The sequence below is a fragment of the Sapajus apella genome, unplaced genomic scaffold, assembly GCF_009761245.1.
Source record: "Sapajus apella isolate SASKATOON/1434 unplaced genomic scaffold, GSC_monkey_1.0 scaffold45, whole genome shotgun sequence".
Lineage (NCBI taxonomy): Eukaryota > Metazoa > Chordata > Mammalia > Primates > Cebidae > Sapajus > Sapajus apella.
Window position 1 is genome coordinate 6,571,893 of NW_022436985.1, and position 25,721 is coordinate 6,597,613.

General features: G+C 32.7%; 1 protein-coding gene and 1 long non-coding RNA gene across 4 annotated transcripts in view; one reads left to right on the forward strand and one right to left on the reverse strand.

Moving 5' to 3' along the window:
• Positions 1-25,721, reverse strand: part of CCSER1 (coiled-coil serine rich protein 1) — a 1,343,925-nt gene that overhangs the window by 156,707 nt on the left and 1,161,497 nt on the right. The window lies entirely within an intron of this gene.
• On the forward strand, positions 1,826-17,648 carry LOC116524525. Its single transcript, XR_004257373.1, has 3 exons — positions 1,826-1,838; positions 15,995-15,999; positions 17,036-17,648. It is a non-coding gene; the product is annotated as an uncharacterized LOC116524525 (long non-coding RNA).

The window sequence follows — 25,721 nt, forward strand, 5'->3', positions numbered from 1 at the left end:
CAAACCTAGATGGTACAGCCTGTGGCACACCTATGCTCTATGGTATAGCCTATTGCTCCTAGGCTACGAACCTGTACAGCATGTTATTGTACATGTTATTGTAGGCAATTTTAACAGAATATTATAACACAATGGTAAATGTTTGTGTATCCAAAAATATCTCTATATATTAAAAAGGAAACTAAAAATTAGAATATGAAAGATAAAAAATGGTACACCTGTGCAGAGAGGGCCTTTGCCTTGTTTGGAGCTTGCAGTACTGGAAGACACCTTGAGTGAGTCAGTGAATGAATGTTGAGTGACTGTGAAAGCCTAGGAAATTACTGCACACTACTGTAGACTTTATAAACACTGTACACTTAGGCTACACTAAGTTTATTAAGAAATAAAGCAAAATAAAAAAGCAAAAAAAAATTAAAAAAAAAAAAAAGAAATAAAGCAATTGGACTACGACGTTATGATGGCCACAATGTCACCAGGTGATAAGAACTTTTCAGCCCCATTACAATTTTGCAGGACCAGCCACCAACGTATATAGTTTGTCAGTGACTGAAATGTTGTTACATGGCACATGACTATATTTTCTAAATCTCACGGAGCTTAATGGGGTCTGAGAAAGAAGAATTGTGAATCAAATATTCACTCATATAACTAAAAATTATAACTGGTAATTAATATGAGTAAATTAATGTGGCTTACATTTTATTACACCACGTATTTTATTTAGCCTAGTATTTATCAGTCATTTTCACATTGATTACCTCCCCAACTACCTCTCTAGGCAGGGAGATATTGAAAATAGCAACTGATATAGTACTTCATCCATACTCGTATTAGACCCATAATACACATTTATTTACTTTGAGACCCTCAGAGTGGGAGAAGTCTTTCCAAAACTTAATAAAAAAAATATAAATTCAATAACATAAAAATTTAAAATGACTATAATCAACATTTTTTAAACGGGGTATATAAAAGTTCTATTACAAAGCTAATTTCCCTAGTGTACACATCTCCTAAAAATCAGTAACACAATACAAAACTCCGGTAGTAAAAAAGAAAAGGACAGTTCACAAAAAGGAAAATATGTCCCTTTTATGATTACGAAGCAAGCTCAATTTCATTTATTACGAGAGAGGTACAAAGAAATCTACACAGAGATAACTTTTTTACCTATCAGTTAATAAAAGTCCAAAATTTTGATAGCATACTCTGTTGATGAGGGTGTAGGAAACAGACACTCTCATAAAATGCTAGTAAAATGTAGATTGTTTTAAGCCTGATATAAAAAACTTTGTCTATATCTATTTAAATAAGTCTATATATTTATAAAATATGCAAATCCTTTTCATGGAATTTATTTAATAGAAATAGATGTACACAGTGTTATTCATTATAGTATTATTCAGACCATAATTATATTCACAGATGTCTATAAATAGGCATTTAATTAAATTATTGCATAAATCCATTATCACACTGCTATAAAGAACCAACCAAGACTGGATAATCTACAGAGAAAAGAGGTTTCATTGACTCACATTTCCACATGGCTGGGGAGGCCTCAGGAAACTTATAATCATGGTGGATGGCAAAGGAGAAGCAAACATCTTCTTCACAAGGCAGCAAGAGTGGATGGAGGGGAAACTGCCACAAACTTTTAAACCGTCAGATCTCACAAGAACTCTCTATCATGAGAACAGCATGTGGAAAATTGTCCTTGTGAACCAATCACTTCCCACTAGGTCCCTGCCTCAACAAGTGGGGGTTATAACACAGAGCCAAACCATATCAATTTTATCTATACAATGGAATATACAATGGAAAAGTATAAAGCAGTGAAGCCACAACAAAGAAAAAATCCCTGGTGATCCCTCAAGAATCTAGAAATAGAAATACCATTTGACCCAGCAATCTCATTACTGGGTATATGCCCAAAGGATTATAAATAATTCTATTGTAAATACACATGCACACATATGTTTATTGCAGCATTGTTCACAATAGCAAAGACTTTGAACCAACCTAAATGCCCAACAATGATAAACTGGATAAAGAAAATGTGGCACATATACGCTATGGAATACTATGTAACCATAAAAAAAGGATGAGTTCATGTCCTTTTCAGGGATATGGAGGAAACTGGAAACCATCATTTTCAGCAAACTGATGCAAGAACATAAAACCAAACACTGCATGTTCTCAATCATAAGTGGGTGTTGAACAATGAGAACACACAGACATGGGGAGCGGAACATCACACACCAGAGCCTGGGGGAGGTGGGGGACCAGGGGAGGAAGAGCAGGGGTAGGAGGATTGGGGAGGTATAGCAGTAGAAGTAATACTTAATGTAGGTGATGGGGCTATGGATGCAGCAAACCACCACCATGGTACGTGTATACCTATGTACCAAAGCAGCACGTTCTGTACATGTACGCTAGAACTTAAAATACAATAAATAATTTTTTTAGAAAAACCTATAAACTAATTTAGAAAATAACTAAAACATATATATACATACATATATATGTATGGTGTGTGTGTGTGTGTGTAGTTTTTTATTTTTATTTTTTGAGATGGAGTCTTGCTCTGTGGCCAGGCTGGAGTGCAGTGGCATGATCTTGGCTCACTGCAACCTCCACCTCCTGGGCTCAAGCAATTCTCCTGCCTCAGCCTCCTGAGTAGAATAATAAAATAATAATAATATTTTCTCAGCAATAAGTTGGATGCTTAATTATTACCTTTATGTATCAGCAAATAAAATCTTAATAAAGTAAAAATAGTTGTGCGTGTGCACCACATGCCTAGTGGTGCATTGTAAGCAAAATGAAGTTAGCACAGATTAGAATGAAGTCAATATTCAGATTTCACATAGTCTATAGTAAATTTAAAATTGAATACATTTCAAATAATACACATACCCTAGGCAATAACTGTTTTTACAATATTTTTTAAGAGAAAAATATCCACTATATTCACACACAGGCACAAGTTTAAACGCAATGCCTAAAATACCATGGCATGCCACTGTAATAATTTTTTCCCTTATTCTTTTGGATGTTTATTGTATATAATCTTACGTGAAAATACTCATGTTCTGAGCATATATACCAACTATACCAGCCAAGACATTTTAAGAGGATTTGAATAATAAATTATGTCTTTGTAGTCTAAAATATTTTCCAAACATAACATGTATTTGTAAAATACATGAAACATAAATGACAGACGTTAAAATTTTTAAAAGTGTTGCAAAGTATTATGAATACACTGCTATTGAAGTGAAAATATAGATATGAGGCACAGGTTCTATGTCTCAGATCTATCTAGTCTATTTAATATAGAATGTTTTATAATGATTAAAATGTTCCAGTACGGAATACACTTATCTTAATCTTTTAAAGTATGCTAAAGGAAAAAACACACAACTGAGATTATAGACAATAGATATATATTTGATAATACTTAATATATTTCAGATGGAAATATAATTTTCTTATGCTTGAGATTTTACTCATAAAACATTAGTATAAGACAGGTTGATTTATGTATATTTATTACATGCATAAATGTCAGTAAAGTTTGTGGCCTTATTAACAAAAATCAACAAAAACCTAGCAATTAAGAATTTCTTTTCATATGTTTATGTCAACATATTTATAAATTTTTACTTTTTCACCCTTGGTTTCTGAATCTACAATGTGATACTGCATTAATCCAGATAAATATTTAGGTGAATAAAGAATAAAAATAGTAACAGAATTTGGCACATAATGGGTTCTTAACAAATGTTTATTTTGGTGTCAAATGGCATTTTTATATACTTTTAAAACAAATAGGGTTAATAGCTAAATTTATTATAGTATAGTACTTTTTTTAAAAAAAGATTATTGTTCTATCATATAATCTACCTTTTTGAACGATTCATTTGAACATACTTAAATTGAAAGAGAAATAGATATACATATCACAAACTCTCAGCTGAGAAAATCTGAAATTATGTCTCTGAAAGACCAAAACGGAATCTAAAATTCTTAAGAAATAAGGTAGAAATAGTAAATAATATGGGCATTTTATTCTGTGATGGCATAGAAATGAAATAATAGCTTGAGATAAAGTGTTATAATAGAAGAATCAAATTATCAATAACTTTAATTTGAAACAAGATAAATTAATGCTCTATTTATTCACATCTTGTGGAGGGTAATATGTGTTCCTCAGAACTAGCCTTTTGCCTTTCATCTTTTCATAATTGATAAGCATAAAGAAGACTTCAGAAACCTACAGGAAACTTGGCACATATAAATATATAAAAATAGGAAGATGTTGATTACAACATTGTTTGCATTTCTAAAGATTTTGAAAAATAATAAATAGAAAATAGGATGATGAATAATAAAGTACTTTTCATCAGATGGGATTTCAAACAATAGTAAAATGCAATAATGTATCAAAAGGAGAGAATTATACATTATCAATACCTATAAATCTAAAAAACAATTAAAAAAAGAACAGAAACCATACTTATGAATATTTAAAAGAGTGTATTATTCATAATTACACAGAAACCATGAAAGGTGGGTTGGAAATAAATAACTAGAAAGTTTGATGAAAAATTTGAAAATGGGAGTTGAGAAAAAAAAATCAAGTTGGGACCACACCTAAACCATCTGGTGATGATGTACTACAATCTGAGTAGTCCAATCATTCTATGAAGATCATAGCCTTATTTTAAACTCTAACATTCTAATTGGTAATTGATGCCAATTTTAGGATGTTTTATTTTCCAAAAGCAAGACATCTGCATTTGCTATGTTATAAAGACTCAAATTTGATCACATGTTGACTGCATTTTGAATAAATGTTGTCCATAAAATGACAGAGCACTCTAGACAATTGCATTTGTCAATTTCATTATAGAAATATACAAAGTGTACAATTATATTTTAGTTTCTTAAAATTCAATACCAAACTGAAAGCAATATTGCTTATGAAAAGCCATAAAGATAGAATATTGTAAGTAGATGGATAAGAATTTTTATGTGGCTCTAAAATGCTATAGCCAAGACTAAGCTCTGTGGAAATCTACTTTATAAGTCTATTTTGTATAGCAAGATAAACAAAATCTTATAAGGTGTCAGGTATCACCAAATTCAATTTCATTAGAAAATAATGAAACAGAAATTCAAGTTGGATTGAAAATGAGTGCAGAACCACTTTTACACTCTTTCAAGATGTGAATCACCTGCAGAAAAATTGGGACTTTGCATTATGAGCTAAATAAAAGCTATATCCCTGACTAAGCATGGTTTTTATATTTATACACAAAGGCATTTATTCAAGCATATTAAAAACACACTAACAAAATCATTTAAGTCTCGCCAGATCATTTAAATTTCATGTCAGTTATTTTAAATTAAGTTCCTTCAGTAATAAACTCCATGGCAAATAGTCATTTGCAATTGTGTCAAATTTTATAGTAAATAATTATTTTATAAGAATAGCAACTAATGTTTATTGAGTATGCACTAGCTAGTTAAGTTAATCCTCACAACCATTCTATAAAATAGATTATTTTTATCTCAATTTTACAGTGGTAATAGTGGAGGCTCAGTAAATTGGTAACTTCATCAGTGAAGCTGGCCCTCTGCCTAAAAAGCCTGCATTTTTTTCTCCATTGTATGTGCTAAACTCATCTAAAATAACCTTAAAATTTATTCAGTCTAATGGGATCATTTACAGGTAGAGAAACTGAATCCTTGAATGGTGGGGTAACTCGTGATGGTACAAGTTTGCAATTCTTGACGTACAATCCCATTCAGATTTGCTTTACTCTCAATTTGTTGAAAGGTAAAGTTAAAAAAAGAGCACCTCACATAATGTTATATACCACATGAATCACACTTTGAGAAAAGTGACTAATATTTTTCAGGACAAGACAGCAGGATGGGTCCTGTGGAAATTTTATTTACTTTGTACCTATCCCCTTGGAGTAATAAATGTATTCCATCTGAAAAGTGCTAGTTTAAAGCGTAAGTCTATTAAATAAATGAGGGTGGTGATGGTGTTCTTTGGCCATTCATAGAAAAACAACTTTAAATTTCTATCTTCCTTATTTGTGTTCTATTTGAATGAAGTTGGTTAGCATGGTGATTAAGAACCTGGATTCTAGAACTAGCTGCTAGAATTGAATACTATTCATCCATCATATTGTGATGTTAGGATAGTCACCTTACTACACTGTATCCTAGCTCCTCATCTAGAAAATGGGGATGATAACAGCATCTACTGATAGGATTATAGTGAGATTTAAATGAGTTATATGAATCACTTATCCGAGCATCTGACTCATAGGGTTCAATAAATGTAATGTGCTTAATACCCAGCACATAGTAAGCATTCTAAAAGTTGGGATCATTTTTTATGTAAATTTAAATTCTGTTTTACCTTTCAAAATTTATTTCAGAAGACTATTAATATCCAAAATTTACAAACATATGTGCAAACTTCTGTAGGTAAATTTAATACATATTATATAATAATTGCAATGCTTCTCAGAGTATGTGCAATTCCCATGTAATTCATGAGAGCATTTAATTGTTATGCTTGGGATGTCAACAGATTTTATTCGTGTAATTTATATGGCATTCTGATGGAAATAAAAACAAAATCTTTCTTACAGCAAACTTTCTCTAAAGTATTTCCTTCAATTTCGTTTTTCAAGATGAAAATGTTTAAGGTTCCTGTTAGGTCTAAAATTGAGCAAAAATGAAAATATGAGATAAAAGAAGTTCATTCAAACACGTCAGTTATCTCCTTCCTCTTAATCCAGAGTACTTAAAATTCATCCTGTCCCTTCTAGTGTTTCTAACTCAAAATGTAGTTATTAGAAACAAATTAATTTCTTAAATATGTAAACCATATACTGCTTACATATATTTCATATACACTCATAGGATAATTTTATATAGTCATTTTTAAACATATGTGTCTAATTCAAGTCAAATTAATTTGAATGTAAGTTTTTTTAACTGATAGGAATAACATTAAAATCTAATTCAATTAAACAAGAACTATGGTATCAAAGCTTAATCACAACCACACATATAATTTCTTGTTTCTTTTATCTGAAACATTTTCTTTTTCTACATAGTCACACCAATTCAACAATAGCTATTAATCACCTATACTCTGAAAGAGATTATAAGCACTTCTGTAGAAATAAGGCATATTTTGCTCTTAATGGCCTTGCATTTTATAATATCATCTCCTAAAATAAAACATTATACTAAAAGCTAGCAGTTCTCAGGCACTTACTATGTGCCAAACACTGTTCTAAGTAGTTTACAGAAACTTATATAATACAATAATCCTATAAGATAGAAACTATTATGTTACTGATGAGAACATTAAGTCATAGAGTGCTTAAGTAACTATCCAAGTGTGTATAGCTAGAAATGTGGATAAATGTGAAATAGCTAGAGTGGTTGCAAAACAGTGGAATAATTTTGTGTGGGAACATAACAAAATTACTCCATAGAGCTGAGATAACTATTAACCTAAATATTGAAGGTTTGAATAGGATGGGAAAGGTAAAGTGTGAGAGGGCATTTCCAAAACCAACCTAGATTCTGCAGATCTCTAAAGGGCTTTCTTCAGATCTGCTGAGTTCATAAAGTCCTATAGTGTTATGTACTTTTTGCCATTATTTTCTTACATAGGTTTCCTCAGTTTTCAACTATTTTGCAGGCTTCCTGATGACCAGATCATAACTCATACTCTTATATGTGACCTTTACCTGCTTGCTGTTTCCTCTGAAGCTAACAGAAACAGTGCACAATATAGAGACTCAGTGAACACTGCTTGGTTGATTTGTAAACATTATCATTTATTTTCTTAGAACTTCTTTGAAGAAGATAAGTATTTTTATAGGCTAAAGTTTATATCAGGAGATGCTAGTAAGATAGGTAGACACGGGGAAACAGTTCTGAATAAAGTTCCAGCAACTGCTTTCAATTCTGGAGGCTAAGTATCTGCCTTACTTGTGCATTACCTACAAAATCAGTTTCTTAGTTTCATAGCTATAAGTTATAAATTAGTTTCAAGCCTATTCTTTATGAAATAAGGACTATTAAGTGTTTCTTTTACCTATTTTTGCAAGCAAACCTCTGATAGTCAGGTTCCTAATTATGCATATATTCTTTTTCTACCATCAACCAGGTCTACTTTTTGTTGTTGTTGTTGCTGATGTTTTGTTGTTGTTGTTGTTGTTTGAGATGGAGTTTTACTCTTGTCACCCAGGTTGGAGTGCAATGGCACAGTCTCGGCTCACTGCAACCTCTGCCTCCCAGGTTCAAGCTATTCTCCTGCCTCAGCCTCTCCAGTTGCTGGGATTACAGGTGCCTGCCACATGCTCAGCCCATTTTTTTAAAATTTATATTATTTTTAGTAAAGACTGGTTTTCACCATGTTGGCTAGGCTGGTCTCAAACTCCTGACTCCAGGTTATCTGCCAGCCTTGGCCTCCCAAAGTGTTGGGACTACAGGCATGAGCCACCACACCTGTCCAGACCTATATTTTTTTTAAAAGGAAATAATAATATATCAGTATATTTTTCTAATGGAATAAAAAGAACATATGTATTATGTCAAATAAAATTATCAGATTTTCTAGAATAAAATTAGAATTATGTCTTAATTTTTAGTGAATTTTATTTTTAGTATCCACAATCACAAATGCATTATATTCATTAATTTGAAAGTCTCATATATTAAAAATACGATACTGAAATATCTTTCCAACTGCCTCTCAGTCCTATGTAAATTATCTACCCATTGCTAACACCAGCTACTTCAGTGTTAGAGAACTTGAGCTATACCTGCTGTTTTAAAAAGGTTGTATATGTTTTGATTTTACACGCTTCACTTCTTTCTGGTGATTTACTGGGTGTCCTAAATGTACAGGATCCTTTTATCTTAATGCATCTTTTTTTTCTTTTTTCTACAAAATTAAGGCCAGAAATCTGTTTCAAAATTCTGGAAATTTATTTTAAAATCACTTCATAATTACTTGATTTGTTAAAAGGTTTTGAATATAAAAAAACATGAATCAATCAATAAGTATTTCATAAGCACCATGACCCTGCTTGCAAATCCACATGGAAAACAAAATACATGCAAGCAAAATTTTTACTAACAGGGTAATTAAATGTAACCCACAATTAGGCAATAAGGCCACACAAAATGCAGTCAGTGTGTTGAATACCTAAGAAAATTCAGAGAAGAAAATGATCAGCTCAAGCTGGAATCATCAGAGAAGATCCCTGTGCTGTTGTGTGACTGGGCTGAGCCTGGAAAGTTGAATGGGAGCATGTGAAGGGAAAGAAATGCTAAGGCAAAGAAAGGAGCAAAGATATTCAACTATATAATCATTTAATTAATGTACTCGGCTTTTTTTTTTTTTTTTCTGATGTAACGAATTACCAGAAATGTCATGGTTTAAAATAATAAAAGTTTATTATCTCACAGTTCTGAATGTCAGGAGTCCAACACGGGTATTACTATGCTAATATCAAGGTGAGGACAGGGCTACATTGTTTCTTGGGGGCTCTGGAAGAGAATCTACTTCCAGGCACATTGCAGGCTATTAACAAAATTCAGTTTCTGGAAGTTGTAGGACTGAGGTCCCCTTTTCTTGTTGGCCTTTGCCAGGGGTAATTCTAAACTTCTAGAGCTTGCCTGCACGTCTTCAATCCTGGTTTCCTTTATCTTCAAAGGCAGCCAAAAAATAAAGCCCTTTAAATTCAAAATCCTTTAGTTACCTCAGCTCACCTGCTTTTCTTTCCATCATTGCTTTCTCATGGTGTTTTTTATTTAACTTTATTGTTTTAATTTTTAAATTTTAAAATATTTAATTGATAAATATAAATTATGTATATTGATGGTGTACAATGTGATCATTTGATACATGTTTACATTGTGTAATGATGACTACAATCAAATTAATTAACACACCCATAACTACCTGTCATGGTTTATTTTATGTATCAATTGAGTGTATTACAAGATATACACACAGTTGGTAAAACATTATATCTGGGTGTTTCTATGATATGTTTCTGGAAGAGATTAGCATTTGAATCAACAGAGTGGATAAAGAAAATACGTCTCCATATAACAAAAAATTAGTAAACGGACAAATTAGCCCTCTTTTCCAAAGCTGGAAACTTTTTCTTCTCCTACCTGGGGTATCAGAGTTATTTATACATTTTCTGGCCATATTTCAGGACTTACACCCATGACTCTACAAGGTTCTGAGTCCTTCAACCTTGGACTGAGAGGTGCTATCTGTTCCCCGGGTTCTCAGGCTTTCAGACTCCAGTTGAATTACACTATAGGCTTTCCTGGTTCTCCAGTTTGCATACTACATATCATGGGACATTTCAGCCTCCATAACCACCTAAGCCAATCCCTGTAATAGATCTCCTTTCATGTATCTATGTATACCATTCTGTTGTTTCACAGGACAACTCTGACTAACACACCATCCATGCTAATGTGCATTAGCTGTGATCCCCGGAACTTATTCATCTTATAATTAAAAGTTTGTACCCCTGACCATCTTTCCCCATTTCTTTCAACCCCCAGCCATTGGCAACCACAATTCTACTCTCTAAGATTTTTTTTAGATTCCACACATAAGTGAGATCACACAGGTTCTGTTTTTCTGCCTCTTGCTATTTCACTTAGCATAATGCCCTCCAGGTTAATCCATGTTGTCATAGATGGCAGGATTTCCCTTTGTGCTTTAATGACTAAAAAACATTTTCTGTCTATATATATCCATTAGTCTATCTATCTATCACATTTTCTAACCATTCATCTGTCAGCTGACAGTCAAGTTGCTTCCATATTGTGCCTATGTGAATAATATTGCAGTCAACCTGGTGGTGAAGATATTTCTCTAAAATATTAATTTCATTTCTGTTGGATATATAACCAGAAGTGGAATTTCTGGATCCTATGATAATTATATTTTTCATATTTGAAGAAACTCCATTAAGTTTTCCATATGGCTCTACAAACTTACATTTCTACCAACAGCATAAAACAGTTTCCTTCGTCTTCAGACACTTGCCAACACTTTTTTTTGACAAAAGCCATCCTAAGAGATGTGAGGTAATATCTCATTGCGATTTTGATTTGCATTTCCCTCAAAATCAATGAGTACCTTTTTATATACCTGTTGGATATCTTTATGACTTCTTTGGAAAACTGTCTATTCAGGTCCTTTGCCCATTTTTAAATCAAGTAATTTGTTTTCTTTTCACTATTGAGTTAGATGAGTTTCTTATGTATTTTATTTCAACCAGTTGTCATATCTTGGGAGTCATATCCAAGAAATCATTGCCAAAACCAATGTCAAGAAGATTTTACCCTACATTTTCTTTGAGGACTTTTAGAGTTTCAGATCTTTCATTTAAATATTTAATCCATTTTGTGTTAATATTTGTATATGTTGTAAGATAAAGGTCCAATTTCACTCTTTTGTATGTGGTTATCCACTTTCCCAACATCATTTATTTAAAATACTTGATGCTCTTGTCAAAGCTTAGCTGACTATATATGTGTGGGTTTATTCCTAGGCTTTCTTTACTATACTATCTGTCTGAGTTTGTTTTTATGTCAGTACCATCCTGTTTTGATTACTGTAGCTCTGTAATACAGTTTGGAATTAGTGCATGTGATATCTCCAGATATTTCTTCTTTCTGAAGATTGCTTTGGCTATTATTGGACTTTTGTGGCTCCATATAAATTTTAGATTTTTTTTCTATTTCTCTGAAAAATGCCATTGGAACTCTGATAAGGATTACAATGAATTTATAGGTCGCTTTGGATTGTATGAACACTTTAACAAGATTAATTCTTTCAATCCATGAACATGAGCTAGCTTTCCATTTGTGCCTTCTTCAATTTCTTTCATCAACATCTCATAATTTTAGGTGTACAGATCTTTTGTCTCATTAAAATTATTCCTAAATATTTTGTTCTTGTTGATGCTACTGTAACTCAAACTGTTTTCTTAATTTTTCAGATGGCTCATTGTTACTTTTCAGAAATCTAATATTAACATTGAATCTACAATTTTACTGAATTCATTTATTAGCTCAACAGTTTTTAATGGATTTTTCAGGGTTTCCTATATATTAGATCATATCATTTGCAGAGACAACTTCTTCCTTTCCAACTTGAATGCCTTTTATTCATTTATTTTTGCCTAATTGCTCTAAGACTTCCAGTACTATCTTGAATACAAGCGGCAAAAGTTGGCTTTTTGGTCTTTCTCCTGATACTAGAGGAAAAGCTTCAGCTTTTCATTACTGAGTATACTGTTAGCTGTGGATCTGTTGTATATGACCACTCATTATGCTGAGACACATTGTTTTATACTGAATTTGTTGACGGTTGTTATCATGAAAAAGTGTTGAAAAAAATTGTACGCATCTATTGATATGATCATATGATTTTTACTGTTCATATTGTAAATGTGATATATTTATTGATTTGTGTATGTTGAACCATACTTGTACCCCATGGATAAACTCTACTTGATCATGGTTTATGATTGTTTTAATGTGCTGTTGAGTTTGGTTTGATAGCATTTTCTTGAGGATTTTTCCTATATGTTTATCAGGGATATTGGCCTGTAATTTCTTTTCTCATAATGTCCTTTTCTGGCAAAGCCTTTGTCTTTGATGCTTGATACCAAAGTATCGGGGTAATGGTAGTAGCATAGTAAATGAGTTTTGGAGGCGTTTCTTCTTTAGTTTTTTGGAAGGGTTTGAGAAGTTTGTAATTCTTCTTTAAAGGCTTGATATAGTTCGCCTGTAAAACCATCAAATTCTAGGTTTTCTTTCTTGGGGGTTTCTTTGTTTACTGATTCAATCTCCTTACCCATTGATCAGTTCAGATTTTTTTATTGTTTTATGATTCAGTCTTGGTAGGTTGCATGTTTCTACAAATTTATTCTTTTCTTCTAGGTTACAAAATTTAATAGTCTATATTTGTTCACAGTATTATGATCTTTTGTATTTCCGTGGTATCATTCGTAATTTCTTTTCTTTCCCTTAAAATTTTATTTATTTGATTCCTCACTCTTTTTCTTGGATAGCCTATCTGAAGTTTTATCAATTTTGTTTCTTTTTTAATTAAAGAAACCTCTTAAATTTGTTGATTTTTGTATTGTTTTTCCAGTCTCTATTTCATTTATTCCAGTTCTAATTGGTATTATTTCATTTCTTACACTACCTTTGGGTGAAATTTGTTGTTTTTTATATTTCCTTTAGCTGTACATTTAAGTTGTTTATCCAGTATCTTTCTTTTCTCTAAATGTTGTTTTCAGTTTTGTAACATTGTGGCCAGAAAAGATACTTGATATATTTCAAGCTCTTTAAATTTGTTAAGATTTGTTTTGTGGCTAAAACCTATGCTCTATGCTGGAGAATATTATTTTAATTCTCTTCAACTTTTTAAGTTCCAGGGTACATGTGCAGGATATACAGGTTTGTTACACAGGTAAACATGTGCCATGGTGGCCTGCAGCACAGATCAGCCCATCACCTAGGATTAAGCCCAGCATCCATTAGCTGTTCTTCCTGATGCTCCCCCTCCTCCCAGTTCCTCATGACATACCCCAGTGTGTGCTGTTCCCCACCATGTGTCCATGTGTTCTTATCATTCGGCTACCACTTATAAGTAAGAACATGCAGTGTTTGGCTCTCTGTTCCTGCATTAGTTTGTTGAGGATAATAGCTTCCAGCTCTATCCATGTCCCTGCAAAGAACAGGATCTCATTCCTTTTATAGCTGCATAGTATTCCATGGTATGTATGTGCCACATTTTCTTTATCCAGTCTATCATTGATGGGCATTTGGGTTGATTCCATATCTTTGCTATTGTGAACAGTGCTTCTATGTACATATGCATGCATGTATCTTTATAACAGAATGATTTATATTCCTTTGGGTATGTATCCAGTAATGGGATTGCTGGGTCAATTTTGGCTTTTATTGTAATTGCTTTTGATGTTTTCATCATGAAATCTTTGCCTATGCCTATGTCTTGAATGGTACTGCCTAGATTTTCATTGAGGGTTTTTATAGTTTTGGGTTTTGCAATTAAGTCTTTAATCCATCTTGAGTTAACTTTTGTAGGCCACAGAAAATGGGAAGCAGAATATTAAATATACTAACTAGTCAAGATTAAAAATATGTATATGTAGGAATTTAGTGATTAAATAGTTCCAGATAGTTTTATCTGGAAGGTGGTATCAGATAAATAAGGGCATTCAACCCCATGGCAGAGTAGGTTAGAAATACTGAGTAACATTAAAAGAAATGGGAGTCACTGAAGATTCTTGGAAAGGATACTAAATTCTTATAAAAAATTCTCGATATGGGGATGACTTAAGTAATCTAGTACAGCCATATCAATTGGACTTAATTTCTTGCAAGTAATTGGTATAACAGTGAGGACTTAACAACACCCAAGCCTCTTTTCTCTAGATGCAGACTTTATTCTCTCATGTCAAAGTATTATGAGAGGAATACTTTAAGAAATTTAGAAGAATCCCAAAAAGACAGTGATCAGAGAGTAATTTCTAAAATGTATATTACAGCAAAATGTATACAATTATATAAATATTGCAAATCTTTAATCAAACAACAGATTATTAACTTCATATAACTATAATCATTTCAGTTGGGGATGAAGTGACTTCATACAGAAGACAACATACTATTTACTATATGATGCTAAGATCACTAAAGATCTAACTTCTGAATGTACTGTATTTTCCAAAAACATTGTGTTATTGATTTTGTTTAGTGATTAAACATTATCATAAATCATGTTTGTTGGATACTTGTCTATAAAACATTTAGAAAAAAAGCTGTACTAAAACAGATAATTCATAAATTGACATTTCATTGAATCACAACCAAGGAAGATAGACAAGATAAATTACATGAAGGCAAAATAAAATTATACATTCTTATTCTCTTTATTCTTCCTAATGCTTTGCTTTATTTCATCTGCCATAATAAAATGTTTTGCTATAATAAAATAGGTAGAGAATATTTAAGTATTCTAAAGACACTCTAGTGATTATAAATGATATAGTTGGCTACTTGGTACTTGAGAAAATTCTTTTGTAAAAATAGGTTCTTCAGCTTTCAAAGGACTCAAGTAGCCAGAACATAAAAGTACACATGCTCAGTACATCTTTCATGAAGTTCATTCAGATGTTTCAAGGCAGCAAACATAAAAGAAGCCTTTAAAAATTTTCACAGTAGATCAAAGAAAGATGTGAGTAAATTTCATTCTGTATTCCCCTGTCAGCTCATATTACCATTCAAGTTATTACATGCACGGTAAAAAATAATGGAAAGACAGTATTTAGTATTTTAAATTGAAAAAATTTGGATTTGAATATAAGAAGTGAAGCTTAAAATATATTCCTCCTCCAAAATTTAACCAATTTATCTAGTAGAAATAACAGTGAAATTGCTTACAAAGCTTTTGACTAGGTAACTTTTTAGTTAGTTCTATTTAGAAATGGAAGTGATATTGATAAATTTTCCGGTTCAAGCAAAACAAAGAAAACCAGTACTGAGTAAAATGGTGAGTCATTTGCTGCATTTTCTCTTTTTCCCAGTCACATTAAAGGACTTCACTGTTAATGTGTTTATTTTGCAGAAATCTAGAGAATATGTGGTAAAGGACCTGAGGCCAAGGCCGGTGGATCGCATGAGGTCAGGGGTTCAAGACCAGCCTGGCCAACATAGTGAAACACTGTCTCTACTAAAAATACAAAATTTAGCCAGGCATGGTGGTGGGCATCTGTAATCCCAGCTACTCGGGAGGCTGAGGCAGGAGAATCACTTGAACCCAAGAGGCAGAGGTTTCAGTAAACAGAGTGCCACGGCATTCCAGCCTGGGTGAGAGAGCAAAACTCTGCACACACACACACAAAAAAAAAATGAAAAGAAAAAATTTAATACTTTTTTACTTTTAGAGTCATATTCACTGATCACATTATACTTCAGGTGGTTATAAGATTTTGAATGTATAAACAGCATTGCATGGAAAGAATAAAAGTCTATATTTATAACTGAACTAAAGGTTTTTGAAATGACTTTTGAAAATCTTTTAAAATAGAACATATGGAGATGGGAAGGAAACTTTGTTGGCTTAAAAATAAAATTTGAAAACTATAGAAACATTTAAATCTGGGAAAAGAATATAAAAATAAGTGTTATTGGAAATGTCAGTGTAAATTAAATCTCATTAATAACCCACAATGAATGGTGATAAATAGAACAACAAAATATGTAAATCAAGGATATAAGATACTAAAATGAATAAACTGGAAATATAAGGGCATATTAAGTGGTAATTAAAATCATTCAAATAAATGTCTGCATCAAAATGAACCATTTAATTGTTGCTATTGCAAAGTTGATTAAGAAGATTGTTTAATTCTTACTGAGACAGGAGAAAAGGTCTACTGAGATTAACTGTTGCAAATAATTTTTTTTTGGTCTTTGCCAGTGTATTTGAGTGTTTTTATACAAATGTAAGGAGGCCATATGAATAACATTGTCTAAGTTTCAGGTGATTGCTTTGTCCGAATGGAATATGATACATAAATGGAAATTGTTTTTCCCCACAGTAAATAAGGTGCCAAGAAAAGACACAGGCTGTGATTGTGAACACCCTCAGTTCTGATCTGAGGGTATCCATTATCACTGCTTTTCTAGATAAAATACAGGAGTACACTATGGTTGGTTTACTCACCTGAAATTCATCATGTCTAATATTAAAGCAATGATTTTTAAAATATCAAGCAGATTATATATCTGCTACCTTAACAGCTGTATCATCCTGCCACTGTGATATATAACATTTTCCTTTGTTTCTATCTGAATGTTATATAAGCTAGTGTTCATAAATACAAGGCATGTGGAAATATAGAGACAGGCCATGAAAATTACTAAGTGCCCCAGCAGCAAAGCCAACAACAATGAAAGAAATATTTAGATGACTACGAACACCTATTTCAGATTGTAGGTAAATAAAATTTAGGGAGAAGTGTAAAACTTGAAAGCAAAAGCTGTTTAATGTTTAAGTCCAAGGATTCAGTATTGAAAATAGGAAATGATAACAGTATTTTAAAAGATTGGATGCAATATATTTGTTTATAGGCAAATAAGTCACCACAAAAAGGCAAAAAGTTGGTTGATATAACCACCTGGTTTGGAACTATGTAACAATTTAATCTCGCCTCATGAGATGCAGTATTCTTGTATAATTGATCGTATAGAATTATACTAAATTACACTGTTATATGAAAAGTGCTCTTCATTATATTTTACTATTTCCATAGATAGAGACATATTTGTCTCTGTCTCCATAAAATGTAAGAGGTTGTAAAAGTTTGTCAGAAGAATGAGGAGGTAAAAAGAAATATTTACTTTTTGTTTTCCATTTCAATTTTGACAGCATTATCTGATTTTGGACATCATTAACGTCTCTCTTTATCTTAATACAACTGAGGCTGTGGTATTCTAACCATTCACCTCTGTACTAAAGGATTAGTATTGTACTTTTGGCCCGAGGCCTTTTTTTTACTGGCCTGCAGCACTATTCAGCTAGCTCCCAGCCTGGGGAATCTGGAAGTGCTGGAGCATCAACAGCCCTCGCTTAAACGGCAATGGACCAGTGACAAATGGAGTTAGTTGGTAAATTTCCCAACCCTCTGGCTCCTCAGAAGAGATGACTGCAGTTTGAATATTTGACCCTCTCCTCCACACCTCATATTGAAATTTCATCCCCAGTGCTGTAGGTGGGGCCTATTGGGAGGTATTTGAGTCATGGAATGGATCCCTCCTGGGTGGTGCTGACCACAGGGTAATGAGGTGAGTTCTCACTCTACTGGTTCCTTGAAGAGCTGGTTCCCCCATCTCTTGTCCCTTCTCTCACCATGTGATCTTTGTACAAAAGCCTGCTCCTGTTTCCCTTCTACCATGAGTGGAAGCAGCCTGAAGCCCCTACATCAGAAGCAGATTCTACAGGACGCTTCTTGTGTAGCCTGTGCAAACATGAGCTGAATAAACCTCTTTTCTTTAGAAATTACTTGGCTTCAAGTGTTCCTTTATAGTAACACAAACGTACTAAAAGGGGCATTCATTCTCTTCTTGTCTACCTTTCTAATGTGCATGACAACATGAGATAAAAAGTGGCAGCAAGTTCCTGAACTCTTAGGAACTTACTTGTCAAGAGTTTATTTCAACCCTGGGTAAAAGATGCCTATAAACACATGCCACTCTCCACAGATTGCATATTAACAAGACAAGGTTTTTGCCTATTATATTTGCACATAGACTGTTACTGCAGACTTGCTTTAAGGTCTTAATTTTTAAAACTTTGAGAGCTTTAATGATTTGGATCTCAAGTTGTTTAAAGCAATTTGTATACTTATTTTATTCCTTCTGGCTATTTATTTTTCTTGTATGTCACTTAGAAAGGCCAAGCATGAAATTGGAGCTGCAAAGCAAGAACAAATTTATTGATATGATACTGCTCTGAAAACTCAATAGGTGTGCAACACAGCAAGAAGGGTAAAGGGACTGAATAATTCATTGAAGCTTTAAGCATCAATAAATAATACTTAGAGTGAGAAATGTCTGCTTTGCAACATTAGGTATGAAATGTGAGTATAAAAGACATCTTCAATGTGCCAGTTGTGAGAATATTCAAAGAAACAACGGTTATTTTTTTCATTAATAATTCTGTGGCTAACAATACTGGGCATTTAAAAAATTGGGAACTTAGAAACTTATTCTGTCTAGTGTCTCACATTGTATCTACATAGGTCAAATTAGGTCAAATTATGGATAACAACATAATAAAAGCAGAATATTTTATTTATTTAAAATGATGTATAATCATGAAGATATTATTGTTTTAACTGTAAATTCAATGTCACTTATTTGTGTACCAGGAAAATCATGAATACATTGTCAGCTATATTTAAAACAAGACAAATGTCACATTCTTACCAAACACACGGTAACTAACACTACTGTTTCTATCAGCTCTAGAGTTTACTATACTTGTGGAACTACTTATTCACAAACAAATGAGTCCAATGGTAAGGAATAAACATTTAGCAACTTTAAACAGTAGACATAATATTGACACAATTGGCAAGATAGCTATTACTAAATAAAGAACCGCATTGAATCCTAAGAAACAAATTAAAATATATATTAAGTAGAATGTGATAAAACAATATAGTACACTGGAAGCAGTATGAGCTGTGGAGTAAAAGACTTCTGCTATTTGACTTCCTAAATTTATTAACTTGAACAACATAGGAAAGAAGAAGGGACATGAAGGTGATGTAAAGCATAAATTGCTTAGAATCTATTATGCAACTTTAGTTTACTTACTGTACAAGTTAACAAATTTCTCTGTTTTGCAGTTTCTTCATTATTATCAGTGTTAATCATTTCATCTACCTCCTATAGATTCGTTGTATGGATAAGAATATACATATATTATATTGATATGTTATATATAATAGGTATCAATATAGTATGTTACATGTAATATATACAGTGTATCTATATAGTATAGTATAGTATATACTATATATAGTATGTCTATATAGTATAGTATATAAATATATGTTAGAATACACATATATAATTCACAATATTAAACTGCATTAGACATTCGATAATATTATTTCAATGTCTTTGAAAATTCAATTAAAAAATGCCTATCTACTTAGATGGGCAATAAAGGAAGGTAATAAAGATTAAATAAAATAGCACAATGTCTGGATCATAGTAACCACTTAGTGTTACTTCTCCCCATCATCTTCACATTTTCTTTGTTTATCTCAAAGTAGAACAGATAATTGAATTAGAAATGTAAATAACTATAAATAGTTCTTAATTTTGAAGTGGGTTTATTCCACAAATGTATCCAATTGAATAATACAATTTTTTTTTTTTTGAGACGGAGTTTCACTCTTGTTACCCAGGCTGGAGTGCAATGGCACGATCTCGGCTCACCGCAACCTCCGCCTCCTGGGTTCAGGCAATTCTCCTGCCTCAGCCTCCTGAGTAGCTGGAATTACAGGCACGTATCACCATGCCCAGCTAATTTTTTGGAATAATACAATATTTTAATGGAATGAATGTCAACAATCTAAATCACTTAGTTAGGTACCACTTTGCCATTTTTTCTTAGGTAATAAGGAAGCCAAACAACAAATGGCTTCAGGAGAATGAAATGGTATAACCCTAGACTTACTGAAAATTAAACACAGTGTAACTGAATTATTGGAATATGTTTATAATATACATTTTACAAGCGGTTGATACTTTATTTTTCTAGATATTTGGGGATGCTTACAGATGACAATTATAAGAATTACATAAAGCACATGCCATGCAGTTATGCTTTCAGAAGGGAGATATAAAAACACTACAAATAGAGTTGCAAAGACAAGTACAATTATTGACATTTTTAACTATTGTTAATAAATGGCTTGTGATTTTTAAGGACAAATAATTATTCAAAATGATGCATCCTAAATAATAAATGATAATTAGATAATTACAGATAAATTAGGTATTCTATAGGGAATAGCAAAGAATATGAAGCCACTGAAAAGTATACATTTCTTAAAAGTCTATTATCTAATTTTATTTTACTTTTTGAAAGATACTTATGGAAAGAAACATGATGTGTTGAATCTGAGCCCTTTTTCATACTACTTAATTTCAGCAATATTATTTACTTTTTAAAAGCAGAGATATAGAAATTAGTGAGGTCAAAAAAATGATTTATATAATGGGAAAAAAGGGTTAAGGAAAAGCTGATAGATGCATTTATTAAATCTGAAAAACAAAGCAAGAAAGTAAGTTCTATATGTAAGAGATCCAGTTTCTAAAAAGACAAAACAAATTGTGCAGGCAAGAAGTGATAGCAATTGCACATTTGAGTCTTAGTGAAACAGAAATTACAGTCCTAGCCTGATGTAAGAGAGAGGCAGTGGCTTAATTCAGTGTTTTGCTCAAGGCAATATTTGTTGTCCTCAAGTCACATCAATTAAAATCAGACTGAGAGAAGAAGGAAAATGATATAGACTTCAGAACTATTCTACATGAGTTCTACCTATGTAATGTATAAAAATAGGAAAATGATGAAAATATGCTTTAGAACAGAAAAAAGGGGAAAGATAAATGAATCACTAAAACAAGATAGGACTATTTCAGCACGACTATATTTTTACCTCTCCTATATCCTTCATCACACTATATCCTACATCAGCATATTTTACTACCAAGAAAAATAAAAAAGCGTTAGGGTTAGGGTTATATTGAATGTTTACTGTGAACCACACATTTTTCTAAGCATTTATAGACATATATTTGATCCTCAAAATTACTATGATAATCACAATTTTACACATAAGGAATATGAGGCCCAAATAGTTTAAATAAATTAACTACTCATTGCTACCTAGGTAATATGCAAAAATAAGATTCAGGTAGTCTACTTCTGAGATTTCAACATATAATAATTATATTTCTTTGCATGTCCAAGGTGCTTCCTTTTCTAGCCCCTCTACATATGCCTGTCCTGATTTCTCTTCTCTCCTTCACAAAACAGTACATCCCAGCCACACCAAACTATTGAGAGCTCTTGGATCATTTCATGTTATTTGCTGTTTCATACCATCACATTTGCTTTCATATTGCCACTGAAATCCTTCTATCTGTAAAGTGTCTAATTCTATTAAAAATCTAATTTCCTTTAATAATTTATTTTTAATTTAACTTATATTAAAAATCAACTGAAGTTCACTTCCTCAATGAATCCTTCCATCCAACACCCAGGGAGAGTTTGTACTATCTCACACAAACAATGTTTTCCCGGCACCTAGGAATTCAATAACTAGTCATGGTACCTGTTCTTACTAACAATGTTTTCCCGGCACCTAGGAATTCAATAACTAGTCATGGTACCTGTTCTTACTAACAATGTTTTCTTGGCACCTAGGAATTCAATAACTAGTCATGGTACCTGTTCTTAAAAAACTTATGGTTTGACAGTAAATAACTAGATAACTAGACAAATAAGTATATAATTAATCCACTGCTGCTGTATAGACTTTTAAGAAAAGGAAATGTAGAAATTCTACAAGTTCTACAAAAACATAAAGAATGAATGCATTGCCCAGGCACAGGGAATGACGGAGAGTAACAGAGAAACTGGCATCTAAGTCAGGCATAAAATAAGTGAAGAATAAAGGATGAAAGGTCCAGGATAAAGGCTATGTTAGGCACGTCTTCTTATGTAATCCATTTATTATGGAATTTATTGCTATACATAATTATTTGTTTCTATATCTGTCTCACCTACACCACTAAAAAGCAGCTACCTAAGACCATGTTCTCTCTTTTCATCATGTAACTAGCACAGAATTGATATATTGTAGTCCTCAGTCTAGAATTTGTTAAATGCAGAAATAAATCATTTAATAACGGGCTAAGAAGAAATCAATACAAAATGTAAAGAAGAGAGTAATTGTAAGAAATATTTAGCAATTTAAAATGATAGTGCTGGTAGGTAGATATTTAATAGAGGATAAAAAATGCAGAGGCAGATATTAAAAATGTTTCTCTCTAGCTTGATTGCTTGGCTAGGTAGAATTGCAATTGTGAAGGGCAATTGCATTTGGGCTTTAGAGTTTGAGGTGCCTGTGGGGCTTCCAGGTTGAATGTCAATGGTCCTTTTCAATTCCTACCAGTGTTGGGAAAGATGACTTCTATCTCATCAGGCTTTAACTTGTCTCCACAACTGCTCGTTTACCACAATTCTTGACTCATAATGAGCTTTAATTTTTTTTAAAATTTATGAGTTATTGAATTTAATGGTTAGTTAGCAAAGGAAAATATCTCTAATATTTTTATTTCCCTTCTCAAGTAAAATATCAGAATCAGTAAATGATCACTTAAAATTTTTATGCAGATGTGTGTTTTCAGGGTGGATAATATATGGATAGGTAACTTCAATTATGACAATACAGTATGACTGTCTGGATTATTATAAGACAGATGCTTTCCTAATTTGACCAGGTTACTGAAAATTTAGGTACATTCTAGTACAAGTTGCCAAAAAGAGAAAGTTCAACTAAATGTACCTTTGCATTTAAAATGTTACCATCACAGCAGTTCTGATAAATATATAATACAGCTAGTGCTCGACTTAACGACCACGGTCGGGACCGCAGACCGGTCGTAACACGATTTGGTCGTAAGTTGAGTAGGCTATATGTACAGTTGAAGTGGTGCACGCGGAGATGGTAGTGCTGCCGGAAGCTGGTCCGCACTGTCGTATGTCCAGCTGGGCAATGTTTGCGCTGCCAGACGCGGAGCAGTCGTGGCTAGCGATTGTGGTCGTAAAGTCGAATGGTCGTAAGTTGCATAGGTGGTAAGTTGATCAATACCTGTAGCTTACTAAGTTCCAGAGTCTGAAGTTTAACATTTGAGATATCACCATTAGACTTAAAAGTTTCCTATCAAGTAATGTCAAAACTTAACCCACAACTAACCTACAATGATTACCGCTTATCTGACCATTTTTTTCATTTCATAAATATATTTAAGAGCCACATTTGTGTACATAATGGTTACCTCCATATAGTACACATTTAGTTTGGGGTAACAGAGAAAACAGGTCAACAATACCTGGATAAAGTTCACAGGACTCAGTTGGTTGCCTTAGGCAATGTATTAAAATGCTGCTGGTTTTGTAAATAACTTATGTTTATTTTAAGTGCTAGGTCTCACATTCAATGGCTGAATTACTATAGAAATGTCTACATGGATGCGGGGAGCACAAAGAAGCAGGGGCAGACATCACGGCAGGAGCCAAGCAAACATATATTCTTCATATTTTATTCTGTGCAAAAGTAGCTACATTCAATAGCTGTTTAGGACATTTGCAAAAGCTTAGTTTCCATGAAGTTGGAGTAAGGTGAGTTGTGTTTTACGAAAGTAGTAATGAGGCAGAGTCTTGAGCCCCCTGAAACCAGGTTACTTACTTGTAGTAAAGAGTATCAGTCAAGCAGAAAGTTTGTTCTCTCTCTCATTTACCCATTACTTACCTGGCATCCCTTCAAGTGTCCAGCAACTCTTCATGGACATAAAATGAATAAGATGCCTGTGATACAAAAAACACTCTATATTCACTTTTTCTCCCATAAACCTGGATAAACTTTCTGATCTCAGTGATAGAGAACAAATAATGTGGTCCCCCTTACTGTATATAATTCATCCTGTGGACTCCCCAGATCCTTCAGTTGTCCCCATTTTGATCAGATCTCCTTAGAGGCAACTCAGTCCACAAATCTAATTTCCCATATAAGGTACTGGTGAGATAGCAGCTCTGTGTGATCCATCGGGCTGCATTTGGAAAGTAGTTAAACTTACACTCCTTCTTTACCAGCAACTAACAGGTCCTGAATTTGTCCTCACCTAATGGCTGCACTCCTTTAATATAGTCACATTCCTATTTGGGCATGGATGGAAGTGTAATACAAAGTGAGACCTCCAGCATGTTTGACACTGAATCTATACAGGTTCAAAGGAATATTTTGCTCCTGTAGCTGACCAGCACAGTTAGATGATCAGTCTTATGGAGAATGCCTGAGAGAAAGCTGTCTTTCTAAAGATTTACTGATCAGACAAGAGCACAAAGAAAACCAGGTTGAATAATTTGACCAAAATGCATGACCCATATTATTTTGAAAGATTTATCTTTCAAAAATGGAAAAATGCTGGCTTAATCACTAGATCAAGAATATTAGGAAAGATATATTAGTACCATATATGCATTATTTTATAATGCCTATTTTTAATAGCTCTATTGAATTTAAAGACATTTTATTTATCTCAATATATACAGGTTTCTTAATTTATCACAGAGGATGTGAAAAAATATAGGTCACTCATCAGGGTTTCAAAGGAAAAAGGCAGTGGAATAGCAAATTATTTTTTCTATTATACATTTAAAGTAGCATAACAATAAATCTAGACACTTTATTGTTGATAAGTTAGAAATGACTTTACTAATTGAGTATTTTAACTGGTGTTTTATACTTCATTAATTTTTGCTGATGTCTTTAATTTTGCTTTCTGTCATGTAAAATATATTCAAACCAAGCAGTCAATGCCATTAAATTTTCAAACTTCTTTGAAATAAAAAGGAATTTTTCTAAAAATGTGGTCTAGTTGAAGATTCTAATATTTGGTGTCATTAAGTATTATTCTATTGCCACCTACTCCTACTTCCCAAATTCCCTTTGCATATTCAGTTTTATCTGTGGAACTAATTAGTAGTCCATGATATTGGCTCAAGACAAAAATATAGAGCCACCATAAATTTGTTAAAGAAATTGTCAAATTGGTCTATTTACTTTTTAAAATTATTTGAAATTATTTAATTATTGTTATTGGCCATACTGAGGAACTTATTATAATAATGATATTGAGATATTTCAAAATAATTACCTCTGAGCAGATAGAGTCTATCCTCACTTACTTTGTTATCTATTGTTTCTATAATATTTAATCAT